At 48.1% G+C, this 13,908-nt stretch overlaps 1 protein-coding gene and 1 long non-coding RNA gene across 2 annotated transcripts in view; one reads left to right on the forward strand and one right to left on the reverse strand.

Moving 5' to 3' along the window:
• Positions 1-13,908, reverse strand: part of Cip4 (formin-binding protein 1-like Cip4) — a 254,028-nt gene that overhangs the window by 228,494 nt on the left and 11,626 nt on the right. The gene's annotated exons all lie outside the window — the stretch shown is intronic.
• LOC142776376 (uncharacterized) lies at positions 2,253-9,125 on the forward strand. Its single transcript, XR_012887489.1, has 2 exons — positions 2,253-2,537; positions 8,861-9,125. It is a non-coding gene; the product is annotated as an uncharacterized LOC142776376 (long non-coding RNA).

Genomic DNA, 13,908 nt, shown 5'->3' on the forward strand with positions numbered 1-13,908 from the left:
GCCAAATGAAGTTTATTAACACTGCAGCTGGGCGTAGTCTCGCCGTTTCTTGTTTCTTTTTTCCCCTAAACTCGCTAACAAAGCTCAAACGGCTGCCGACATAGCGGCAGCACCCCCCCCCCCCGCCACACACATTATTATTTTGCCTTCCCTCTTACGCGCTACCCCGCAAATATCATACGCGACACAGCTGCCACAAATCCCATCCAAAAAAGATGAGCAAGGAAAAAAAAACGTTATCCATCGCATATAGGGGCGGTGCGGGCGCCAATCAAACGGTCGTTGAACAACGTCCCGGAAAACAGTCGGCCAACTTTCCAATCCTTTCGACATACGCTTCTATTAGAGAAGTTTACTTTGCCCGCAGACTTTACAGCGTGCACGGTTTTACGGGTAACCGGGGTACATATAGATGTACATATAGATGTACATACGTGATGTACATATAGACCCTCTATAGAGGAGCCTTTGAAGGACACCGCACGATGTAGAACCTAACAACACGCAGAGCTAATATAGCAAGCAACTTGCGGGCTTTAAAGACTGCTAGTGCAGAGTATTGACAGTCACGCAACTATTAACGCAAATTGATTTCCAATTCTTGTTCGCACGAGAACACTGACGTGATCGAAATTTTTGCGCAGAAATATTCCAGCGGGGCAAACGCCACAAGATTCCACTACCAACTGTGCCACCGCTGTCATGGCCCCCGGTTACCTGCAAATGTCAACCGATCTACGAACCAAGAGGAATTTCCTATTACGCATTCTTTACGAGAGAAGGAAGAAAAAAAAAACGAGACCAGCCATTCCAAAGAGGGGTGCCTTGGAATAAGCTCGAATCAGTGTCTTGGACAAAATGCGCAGCAACACTAGCCGCACTGTGTACAATAGCCTCGAATATGGGCCCAAATAATGGCGGCATTTAGTGCCATAAAGGGCGCAGCGTCCAGTTGAAAACTCCATGATCAAGGAGTGATCACAGCACCCGTTTGTGTGCGAACACACATAAACACGGATGCGGCACTGAAACCACTGCGGCACATTCGAGTTACGATACGCGAAATGAACGAACACTAATGAACTACAGCACACCATGTAGAAAAATTAAAACCAGGACATCAGCTTGCGCGTGTGGTTATCCTGCAATCGTGCCTCGATGCCTTGCAAACACAAATGAACCGGTAAATGATATAATTCGCAATACCACATCCCAAGTTATACACCCTAATGACTGTACAGCACGACGAAGTCTTTAGCAGACACAGCTCGGCCATCACGGTAAATTTAAACCTTTTGCCCAATGGATGTGAAGAATAAAGTAATATGTGCTTGGAATATCCATTGAAGAACGTGCGTTGTCCTATATCGGGAGAAAAAGAAGAGAGAGAGGAAAGCTGCAAAAGCAGACCACGTTTTAGGTATCGCAATGGCTCGGTACTACAAATGCGACGTCATCTCTACCGCTGATAATCATGCTAAGCGTTTCCCCCCCAATTCTCGAACGCTACGTTCCCGTCCTTATCAAGTTCTAGTTCGATGCTGCAGCTCAAAATGCGCAGACGTACCTGCCGTCACCTGGCGGGTGCCACTGGACAGGACCATACAGCGCGAGAGAGGAAACCCTGTTGCCGGCGAATAACGGGTGTGAGGGCCGTGCCGGTTATGAATGAAAAGTGTCCGCACATCTTCAAAGAAGGGGCGGGTTACATAAACGCGAAGCGCACGCGACGACACCACCAGCAGCGCCCCCCCCCCCCCCCCCCGACCCCACCCTTAAACAAGGCCGCCGCGTACACAACGCACGTACTCGACGTCCAAAACCGGCCAGCCCGCGGACAACGCCGCGCCAACTTATTTTTTTCTTTCTGTATTTTAGAAAAGTGCCACGCGCTAGCCACACACTTGACCCAGCAGCAGCAGCTGCATGGCGCGGGCAGTGTCAAGCAAGCCCCGCGACAAGGACAGGATGAGACAATTCTTTTTTTCTTTTTGTTTTAAGTTCAGGTATCTCGCCACGAAGGCAATCCGTGTGCCGGCGATAACGGCAATACACAAAGTACACGCATAAAGGGAGTCGCGCGGGCTTATATTGGTTTTGACAGCGTATATATATATATATATATATATATATATATATATATATATATATATATATATATATATATATATATATATATATATATATATATATATATATATATTCACATCGGAGATTAAGTGTAAAGCCCACGCAAGATAACAAGGAAAAAAAATAATAAAAAAGGTCAGGTGCGACGCACGACATGAACAGCCCGCCACATAGAGCAAGAAAGACGGGAACGGTACTTGGGACTCGCCATCCCCCTCCTGACCAGGAATGCCGACCTTATTCTTATCGCCGGGCGACATCGGCCGACCGGGAAGGATACCTCCGGCACTTCTGCGAAACCTTCCATGCCTCCGCCGCAACCGCAAGAAGTGTAATCCGAAGCCGACGTGCCTCTCGCACGAATGCGCGCAACCGAGAGAGGGCTTCACGGACTTCGACGTCTGCACGTATGTGTATAATATATATGTATAAAGCTCAGGCACACAGGTGTAAAGTTACGCGGTTAGCCATGCTTTACGATTTGTTTTCCGTATTTTTCTATAAAGGCAAGTTTCGGGCCGGAACTTCTCGCGGGACCACAGTCTTTGATGCGTCCATAAAAATAGGGCGCGCGCTATAGGACGACCACACACGCGCACAGCAACTATACATACGACGGGTCGACGGAAGAGGCTATAGGTGACTGAGTAAGACGCGCACCTTTTCTGCAAGCGGGAATCGCGAAGTTTGAGGCGCATCAAGAAATCACGCGAAGCCAAACCGAACGCTCGAGTGCTGACATAAGCGCAGCGGGGGAAGGGACGCTAGCCACTCGCACTGTAATACACTCGCCCACTGCACGCTTGCCCTACGTTCGCGACGCTGTCGAACACGGCACCTTTACATCCAGTCTTTTTTGTTTCTTTTTACCATCACTATGTTCGCTAATCCTTCAATAATGACGGACGCCTTTAAACCCAATGTAGAATACAGGGACACGCCAATAATTTTTAACGCGCAAATTTGCGCACCAAAACTACGATGTGATTAGTAGGCACGGCATAGCGAGTGCAGGACTTCGAAAACTTCGACTATCTGGTGTTCTTCAGCGTGCCCATGACATCGCACAGCAGCCTCTACCATTTCACTTCAACCGAAATGCGGGATCCGGTATCGAACCTTCGGGTCCGCAGCCGAGAACCGCAACCAGTGATTTACGGCTGCGGACAGTGCCGCCCTAAGAAGTTCAACAGGTTCGGAGCACGCGGGCGACAATGCAGTCATCGCTGTTCATGCGTGAACACGAGTTGCCCCGCCGCGGTGGTCTAGTGGCTAAGGTACTCGGCTGCTGACCCGCTGGTCGCGGGTTCGAATCCCGGCTGCGGCGGCTGCATTTCCGATGGAGGCGAAAATAGTGTAGGCCGGTGTGTTCATATTTGGGTGCACGTTAAAGAACGAACCCCAGGTGGTCGAAATTTCCGAAGCCCTCCACTACGGCGTCTCTTGTAATCATATGGTGGTTTTGGGACGTTAAATCCCACATATCAATCAATCACTCAATCAATCACACAACGCGTTCACCCGTTGAAGCAGATCACGCATAGTGCGCAAACGTAAGAAGCTTTCGCTGTATGAAATGCTACTGCAAGCTCTTCTCTTCGCAGACATGTACGTAAGTGTCGTTCTGAAGATCCGATATATGTTCAACGGAGCGCAACAAGCCGCAAAGAAAACACACATCGAGAAGACCGTACACTACAGAAAATGCCAAGAGTTCGGTGTTTCGTAGAAATTGTGTTGATTATACGGACGTAACACAATCTAACAGAAGGAAAGAAAGTAGAATTTAAAGGGCGCGTTTTTCGTAGTTACACACTAGCCTTAATGAGAACATACCGCAGCACGAAGCGGTGTATCAGGGAATGCATCTTGGCATTATGATCCGTTAGTTCTAATTAAAAGCTTACAGAGCCACTCAAGTATGCAATAAAGGCTATCACAACGTTAGTCACGCGTGACCACCTCAGTGCTGCCCTTTCAGCGGTGGACACGAAGCGAATTCCCAGCATGTTATTCTACTTCGAACACGTGACGCAAGGGGGGGTCACATCTCCTAACAATAGCTATTTCCGCTAATAGAAAAGATAAGGAAGCAATCGGTACAATCACCGCAAGCACGCACTCGCAAGTGTACATATGAATGAAAGGGGACGAAGCGGTGTGTCGATGACCTCACCTCCTGGATAACTTTGCCGCACAGTTATCACAAATGAGCTCATCTGAAACCTATAATCGATCCTTTCCTCCCCGTCGAGTTCATCGCGACGCGACAGTCGCAATACATGCGACATTTTCCAGTGTTTACCTCTGCTACCTGCCCGCTTCTCGGACGAGCGCTGTTACCCTTTCACAATACAAAGAACGTTTATACCCCCACTTCTTCAGGCCAGCGTTTGCGGTAAACGCTGACCGTGCACCCGCTGTCGAGGAGAAGACGCTGAGCGCCAGCTCGAGGCAGCAATGCAATCAGGCACCCCTTCGCGAAGGATCGCTGCGTATAATGGGCGCAGCGCAATCATGGGCAGCCGCATTATGAGCATGCGGCCATTGTCCCGCAATTCACTACATCGTGCCGCCGGCGTAACTACACCACACGCGCGCTGCGCACCGATGCCGCGATGTGAACCGGACGAATGACGACACGCCGCGAGCGCACACAACAGCGGAGCGAAAGTAGTTTCTCACACGTCCATTAATGGCCAGCGCAGAGGGGTCCCGCTGCGTGAATAACGGCAACCGCTGCTCGCCCATCCTCCCCTCACTTTCCACGTAAATTGGGGGAGCCAAAGAAAAAGGGAAGGAAAAGTCAACAAGCGTTGTGGATTACGACACTTGGTTCGTATAAATGATATAGCTGTAGAAAATGTGGGGGTCAAAACGTGCAGAAAGGGAAACTTACGGTTGACGCTTCATTCAGATTTTCGTGAGACGATCAGGCAAGGACAATCCGTTGAGGTAGGCACTAACTAGTCCGCCTTTATACATTTTCCACATCTGCTATCTTAACGCTCATATGAAGCATAAGGCGCCGACCTGTATTATACATATGCTCCGGCAGATACAACAGCAACGGGGCCTTCTGAACCGTTCTTACCTTCAAACGTCGGCTTTCCACGAGTTCCATAGTTGCAGTTTCTTTAGATTAGAGATCAACATCCCTTCTCTTCATCTCTAAACCCATCATGGGTACACCAATTTCTTTGGCCCCTCTCTCTCCCTGTCTGCCTACGTTACAACACACAGATTCGTATACATATACATATATATTATCAGCAGCGATATCTAAACCGAACGAATTACACCACGTGATTGGCACATTTATCTCAAGAAAGTGACTCGTTTAGTACACGCTTGTGCTCGTGAGAGCACGTGGTATACATGACGCAAATGCGTTGAAGAACCTGCAAGAGCTACCCGAGTTTGGCTACCGCTATACCAGCTGGTAAGCACTTCATGTATCACTACACTTCACTGTTTTCGAATTTACATAGATAATATACAATACCTTACAATTCAACAGCCTTGACCCACGTTCTATTCGCTATATCAGGGACAACAGCGGCTTAGAGCACGGTGGTGTGGTCATGACGCCCGACAATGTCCATTACGTTCCTGTATGTCTGTATACCTGGAAATTACTTTTTTCCTCATTGCATAGAACGGCTGGCATGCTGTAGTCTATTTACAAGAAAATAAATGAATAAATAAATAAATAGAAGTTGACACAGGCCATGCAATGAAGCTGGTCGATCTTAGGAGCTTAACGTGGCCTTTTCGGTTGGTGTTAGGCTTTTCTTTAGCGTAGACACAACTATAGAGCCAAACCAATGTGTGCCACACACCCCATACAAGAATATCCAAACTCCAACGCCAGAAACTAACGTGCAAAACTAGGCTGTGGTATCCCTGTGAAGGCGCTAGCCTTATGTCGCTCGCACATCGGCTTGCGCCATCCCGATCCTCGGCACATGTGCGTCTAGGCCAAGGGCTCGGAGGGTATTTGGCAGACGAGCTTGGCTTTGAACGAAATGGGCGCTAGTCAGCTTATAATACTTACCCGGGATGCCAAAGACTGCATTGCATGCCTGGGGTTCGCTAAGAATCCAGCGACATACCACGCGCAGGCACAAAACGACACTCTTGCAGGAATTGTTTATTCTGGAACTCTCTACTATTGTGAAGAGCACACGACACTGTCGCTGCACAGCCGCTCTAAGTGTGGTGGTTAAGAAGTAATACAAAAGTTGTTGTTGAACACTTCGTTGAGTAAAAGTCAACAGATTCGCGATGGACAAATTCATTTATATTATAATGGGTTAAATTAGCGATCACAACTATATTTTTTGCCAAGTCACTCAAGAAAGCGCTTGAGAAGGAAAACATTTCCAGGAAAATTTTCGCAAGGTTATTCTGGGCAGCATTAGCTAACACTGCAGGACATTATATATGATTCGAAGTGTGTTCGGCAGCACACTTTTGTTGCGCGTTTATTGACAACTTCTTTCACTGCTTCACCCCCTCCCTCTTTATCCTTTTCAATGTGGTATATATCATTTCGAAAATCGCCCAGTGAAGCCATGTAAACTAATAAGACCCATTGAACGTACCGAGTAACATACGTCCCAAAGCGACACGAATCTATACGTATACACCGACAGAATGTATAAAAAGGCCATCGGGGTGTTACTTGTAGACGCCCCGCTGCAACACAATCAACGCTGATATATAAGCGAGCGAATTTCTTCGTCCGTCGGTTAAGGCATGCATGCCCAAATGATCTCTGCAAGCAGCATCTAGCGGGTGCAAAAAGGGGCAAACGCCTGCGAAGGCTGGACAGTAATAAAACTTGCCAGATAGAAATGGCGAGAAACAAATGAGCAGACGGGACCAAACCACCAATCGGTTTAATTTATTCCGGAACAAGTTCATCAGTCTATATGCAAGCTATTTCATACCTAGAGGCACGAAGACAATTCCCCCCTTCCCCACTGCATCGTAATGAAAGTAACAAAAAAAATGCGAAGGCGCAGCAAAGAAACAGCAACAAAGGTGCGTGCGTATAGAGTGTGTTCCCGCCCCCTAATTACGAAGTCGGCCCAGTGGTCTACAATGAAGCGAAGAAAATAAAACGTGCCGAACGAAAAACACTGCCGGCGGCCGAGCTGCAAGTTGGGGGCCGCATTCCTCGCCGCCATTGGTAACGGGAACGCGCCTTTTTTTTTATTGGCGCACCGAGCGAGCTTCGGAACGCTCAGTGTGTACATGTGTACACACACGCACTCCGTGCAACGGGAGTACGCGTTTTTACAATTACTTCCCACTGCGATGTTCACTACAGCAGAGACAAACGGGAAGCGCCAGAAGCAACGAAGCGAATCGGTCGTTTAACCGGTCGCTGAAAGACTGTTAGAGATCGGACATTCGGTACGTGGAAATGTATACGCCCGGGGCACAAACTCGCCTCAAATGCTTGCAATCTGCGACTTGTATTAGGAGACAAGACACGTGCATGCCGACTATTTAAGGAATGCCTATAGCATTCGAATCTCGAAGTGTGAAAAAAAAATGCAATTTTTCTTTCGAGATTCACACATTGGCTGCAGCGTAGTTTTTTGTTTTGTTTTTTAATACAGCCTCAAATAAGCACTTGCCTTATACACGATATAGCAGCTGTACTTTGCCGTAGGAGCGGTTCGGCGCAGAAATATGGTACAGTTTTGGTTTAGAAGAGAACGGCTGGCGTAACCGACAACCCACATCCACGAGGAACGATCGCCTTTCTTGAACAATGTGCGCCCCAGTCGCCGAGCTTCGCTGAAGCACGGTAGAGAGTATATCTTGTCAGTGCAGGCGGCAGCAACAACGAGATTTCCGTTTCTTCCACTTTCCATAACCCCCCTTCTTTCTTTTTCTCGGTGAAGACATGTCACGTGGGAATTAATCCGCGCATTGAGCACACTTTGCCCGAGATGAAATCGAAGACAACGGTGGTGTCGTTGCTTGTTTTCATTTTTTTTTTGTTCGATAATGATTTAGTTTAAATGTTAGTTCGCAAAGGACAGCTTCAACATAAAGTTACTTTCCTCATCCGTGTGTGCTGACACCTCCCAGGCTACCATTGAGTATACTTTGTCGAGGACGCACATCTACTCAAATGAACCAAACCGATTCTATCCCCATCACTCGCAACAGCAGACCAACTACCGGACAAATAGACAAAGAAAGAGAGGGGACGTGATGAAAATAAAAATAAAGAAACCAGTCGGTCTCAGACAGAAACCACGATTGCAGCAGCCATACCCTCCTTGCCCCCCTAGACACCCTTATCACAGCGCGCATCGAGTCTGAACCAGAACGCGGTGCACGGGGCTCGATCGTACTTACGTATAGTTTGACACCCCCGCTAGGACGCGGCGCAATCACAGCGAACCGCCGTTGTACGATGCCCATTTAGCACACACGCTCCTGAAGGTTCCGAAGCTTCACATTTTTTCACGCCCTCTGCGGCTACTCAGCATGCAGCCGCTCCAATTGCTCGCGACGTCATAAATTTTCGCGCATGCTTTCGCGTGACGGGTCAGAACGTGCGCGGAAGCACTTGCGAACGTTTTAGACGTCGTTCAAGTATAGGACGCTACTCTGAGTTGTTAATCTACTCTAAGTTGTTAGCCCGTTAATCGCCAAGCAAGAACTACCTTTCAATCTTTGTTTGTTTTTTTTTTCCTCACAGACAACACCCCTCCAATCACCACCAGGGGACCAGTGGGAGATCCAGCTGACAAGTGCAATTCCCAAGTACAGTTACAGATGGTGAACGGGGGCTATCAGCCGAAGCCTGGAATGATTACCTGGAATGAGGTGGCCTTTCGCCTCCAGGCACAAACAGCCTGGTGTGTACATTCTCTCCGGAAGAGAATGTACACACGCAAGCACACCTTACCCTGCTTCCAGCTTCGACGAACGTCATGCAATTAAAGACGATCGAAAAATGTTAATTCAACATTTTGTTCCAGTATACTTCAAATAGTCGTTTAATGTGCAACATGACTCATCACTTGAGATAGCCCCGCCGCAGTGGTCTAGTGGCTAAGGTACTCGGCTGCTGACCCGCAGGGCGCGGGTTCGAATCCCGGCTGCGGCGGCTGCATTTCCGATGGAGGCGGAAATGTTGTAGGCCCGTGTGCTCAGATTTGGGTGCACGTTAAAGAACCCCAGGTTGTCTAAATTTCCGGAGCCCTCCACTACGGCGTCTCTCATAATCATATAGTGGTTTTGGAACGTTAAACCCCACATATCAATCAATCAATCAATCATCACTTGAGATACCCGCAGCCAACACAAATAAGCTCGGTTCGCTTCTAAGCCATTTGCGGCAGTGACTGCGGCTTCAATTAGTGCTGAAAATTTTCTCCCAACGAAAAAAACGACAACACAGCTGCAGCTTATGTCAAATCGAGAGTGTCGCACTGCTCTGCACAGTGTTTGCAGACCATCGGTTTGTACAGAAGGTTGCAATCTCGGAAAGTCATTTCTGTCGCAATGGCCAGACTATACGAGTCCATGTTGTGACAATTGTAGCGTCAAAGAGTGCGGAGGCTATCTTGCGGCAACTGTGTGATAGACAGAACACACGTAAAAGCTCGAGCCCCCTGATGATGAGACGGGTCGCTGGCCTTGCATATCTCAACAACGCCAAGCGCTGAGCTTGTTTACGCATGTTAAACCTGTACATCTTGCGGCAACTGTATGATATACAGAACACACGCAAAAAGCTCGAGTCCCCTGATGACGAGACGGGTCGCTGGCCTTGCATATCTCAACAACGCCAAGCACTTAGCTTGTTTACGTATGTTAAACCTGTAGGTTAGTTTTCAAAACAAACTACAACCATGCCATCGGAAAAGTGTTCGCCAGTCTTTTTTTATTTTCAAAAATATCTTTTTATCGTCCACATTATCCTCACCCTGTCCCATTTTCTACAGAGTAGAACTTAAGTGAACATTGGCTAACCATTATGTATCTCTAGCTCTCGCTTCATGGATAGCCCTGAACTAACTTCGAATCAATGCATGGTAGCTTTCCCTTTTCTTGTTCTTTTTCCCGTTTCCGCGACACAAGGTTGGCTGCACACGAATTTATTCTGCACGACGGGGATCAGTCGACATGGCGGCACGGCAACGTGTAGCTTGTTCGTGGTGAACACAGAAGGAAAGCTCACAAGGGAGGACGGCAGCACGCAAAGAGGGGCGCAACATGGCAAGAACAAACCGGTGATAGTTTCCAAACTCGAAAGGACAAAGTCAGCTCTCTGTTATTCTAAAAGGAGCATAAGGTTCTGAAGTAACCTTCGGGCCTGAGGGAGAGACGACGTCTAGTGAAAGCCTTCCAGCAACCAATATTTACATTCCCTTCCGTTAGGTCAGATGTAAGCATTAAAACTCTGGTTGCAATAAACAGCTCCCTATGCTATACGGCCAGTTCTTGCAGATAAACGTCACGTGCAATAGGGTTTCGCACAGCTCGACAGACCACAGAACCCTTCGTGTATCGCTATCAACGATGAGTTCAAAGCCTCGAGATAAGTTGAAGCCGTCCTCGAGTGGTGGACATGGCTTCGAAATCCACCCGCCAGGGTCCAGGTGCAGAAGACGAGACGTTCCCCACTCGTCGGCGCACTCGAGCAGTCTGTCCGTCGCAGTCGCGCTCGATGCTCGGCTTATCGTGCAGTTCCGCAAGCATGTATGCCCACGTGCACACAGAGCAATCGGGACTGGGGAACTCAGCGCGCCCAGAGATCCTACCCCCGAAAACAATAGATCCCTTTACTGAAGTTAATTGATAGATAGATTGATAGATATGTGGGGTTTAACGTCCCAAAACCACTATATGATTATGAGAGACGCCGTAGTGGAGGGCTCCGGAAATTTAGTCCACCTGGGGTTCTTTAACGTGCACCCAAATCTGAGCACATGGGCCTACATCATTTCCGCCTCCATCGGAAATGCAGCCGCCGCAGCCGGGATTCGAACCCGCACCCTGCGAGTCAGCAGCCGAGTACCTTAGCCACTAGACCACCGCGGCGGGGCTTTACTGAAGTTAAATAATAAATAAATAAATAAAGAACTGTGAGGGAAGGGGACTATAGCCACGCCAATGCCCGCTCTCAGAGACAGCGGAGCAACACAGTGATTGGCACCTGTCCCGCGGCCTCATCGCATGACAGCTCGGGAACGGGCAACCCATTTCGTGGTAGGTCGCTAGCCTATCGATGCAGCTCTGCTACAACCGCGCGCGATAACGAACAACCGTCCGACAGCTGCAGGCACGATCGATCCTTGTTTTCCGAATACCTTTGCTCGGCACTCGCATGTACAGGTTAACTCGACAACCCACCGTGTCACCCTCACGTGAAGTCGCATGCGTCTGTTTCGGGACGTTAAATCCCACACATCAATCAATCGAATCAATCTTCACATGCGTCTCAATATAGGAATTCTACTATTTGGCATTCACGTGAAAAAGGTAATCACATGTGCCTCGAAGAGAATAATAATGATAATAAAAAAAATAGTTCCGACCACGTTTCGCAAAGAAACGATTTGAAGACAACTCAGTTATTGGATTGGAATTGAACGAAGCTAATGTTTGTGTTACATGAGTGGGCAGGCTAAATTGGCCCATGTTAGCCAACGGTCGGCAACATTACTAGCCAGTGTTTGTATTATGCGAGTAAAGATCCTGCTAAAAGAGTATATTCGACACAAATTCGATCAGAAATAATCATCAACATCGCGGACGTGATTCCAACCATTGCTGACTGTTTAAATAAGCAGTAGCAAACGTGACGATTGTTATAGCGCGAGAACAGAACGACGACAAAGGGACAAGAGTCTCTCTTGCGCCTTTGTCGTCGTTCTGTTCTCGCGCTCTAACAATCGTCGTGTCATACCAACTAGCCCGAACCGCCACGCTTCGTATAGACAGACGGTAGTGGAGCCAGTGTATTGGAGCGCACGCATTGAGACACAGAGGGGGCCAGTCAGTCAGCGCGGTGAGCTCGGGAAGTTGCCGCTCCCTCACCGAAGGTTATCACGCGCTGCACCAGGGGCTGTGCTCTATAAACTTCCCCCTCGCACCCACGGACACACTTCCTTCGCGGGGACCTCGTGCCGTGAGACGCGCCCCCTTATCTCACCGTTGCCGTGACTGTGCTGCGCCTTCCGCGCAGGCCTGGCGTTGTTTGTTTTTTTCTCTCTCTCACTGTACACGATATAAAAAATCATCACAAATTTCGTTTGCAGTCTTCCACACGCTTCTTTCAGCGGACACCGAGAACTGAAGGGTACTACGCAGGAGCGATAACGTGAACTAATATTTTCCGTGGTTTTACAAAACCTCGAAATGAAATCATGAGGGTCGCCGTGTACTTTTCATTTCTAACCGCAGCGCACTTCCCGAAATATGGTATACTCCAGCTCCTGTGCACTAGGTACAATGATGCAGCACCCGTTATTTATTGATTCGCTTCTTAGTGCTTGGGAAATATGACCTCCCCCTTTCATTCATTCTCATAGAAACGGAAAACTAAACCTTCCAGCCAATTTCCAATGATCTATAAAGGTTTACCATGTCGCGAGCACCTGAGCAACGACCAGTTTTCCTAAACCAACTCAACAGTTCCAAATCCTAGACTCTCGGCCATTCCGCTCTTTTTTTTTTTTTGGGGGGGGGGGGGGGGGGGGGCAACCGAACACTTATTTGGCCTGCGCGCGTTTGGCCACTAAATTCTCTGTCCACTAACCACTATACCACTAAATTTCTCTGTCCTTCCTCCTCTACCCTAATTTATTTAGTGTTGAAGTAACGCTGGAACGCATCCCTGCACACGGGCTCTTTAGCAATGTCAACTACAGCGGCCGCGGGTACTTAACAACATGCGTATAGATCTATACATGGCTCGTGCAATATCGGGTCAACGAAAGACGACGTTAACCACGCATTTTCGCCTCATTCTGTACACGTACCATAGAAGTTACGTTACGCGAATGCATGTAGCAAACCGGTATCGCGATTAGCCGCCGCAGCACAGTGACCGCATGAGGGATTTGGCACATTATAGATTCACAGTACGCGCTATAACTGAGCCGATGATCGCAGTTAGGCGCACGACATTATACGAGTACTATCGGGGAAAAAAAAATAAATACGACGTTTTTGTCTCGTGAAAATAAGAATTGTTGAATCACGCAAAACAAAAAAAAAAAACTGCAGAAGGTGGCGATTACCCAGATAACCAATGCTCTCGGTGTTTAAGATCAACGCCAGCTGATTCAACTTTCGGAAAGGTCAGTACTTAACACCCGTAATAAGTAAAAAAGGAGTAGTTAGCTACCTAGCTGCCACATTATTCCCTATACATTGGTGTAACTGAAGGTAGCAACGGAACATGTCGTTGATCTTATAGTTGAGGTCGAAAAATGGCGTCTTCGACGATGACTCAAAATTTGGAGGATGCTTGGGCTTCATCTCCAAGAGTAACGGGATGGAGTAACTGGACTTCACGAAGCTTCGTCTCAGTCAAACCGTGCCATGGGGAAAGCAACGTCTGCACGCTCATTAAAGTTGTCCGTTTTATACCGGTGTCACGCGGGCACTTTTTAATAGCGATCAGTGTCGATCCGGATTAACCACGATCCAGATTAGGTGCTGCCACACGGTCACTTTTAATCATCATCAGGCGTGATCGGGATCGAGACCATCACCACAGAACACCTATAC

This window comes from Rhipicephalus microplus, chromosome X, assembly GCF_043290135.1.
Source record: "Rhipicephalus microplus isolate Deutch F79 chromosome X, USDA_Rmic, whole genome shotgun sequence".
In the NCBI taxonomy this organism is placed as follows: Eukaryota; Metazoa; Arthropoda; class Arachnida; order Ixodida; family Ixodidae; genus Rhipicephalus; species Rhipicephalus microplus.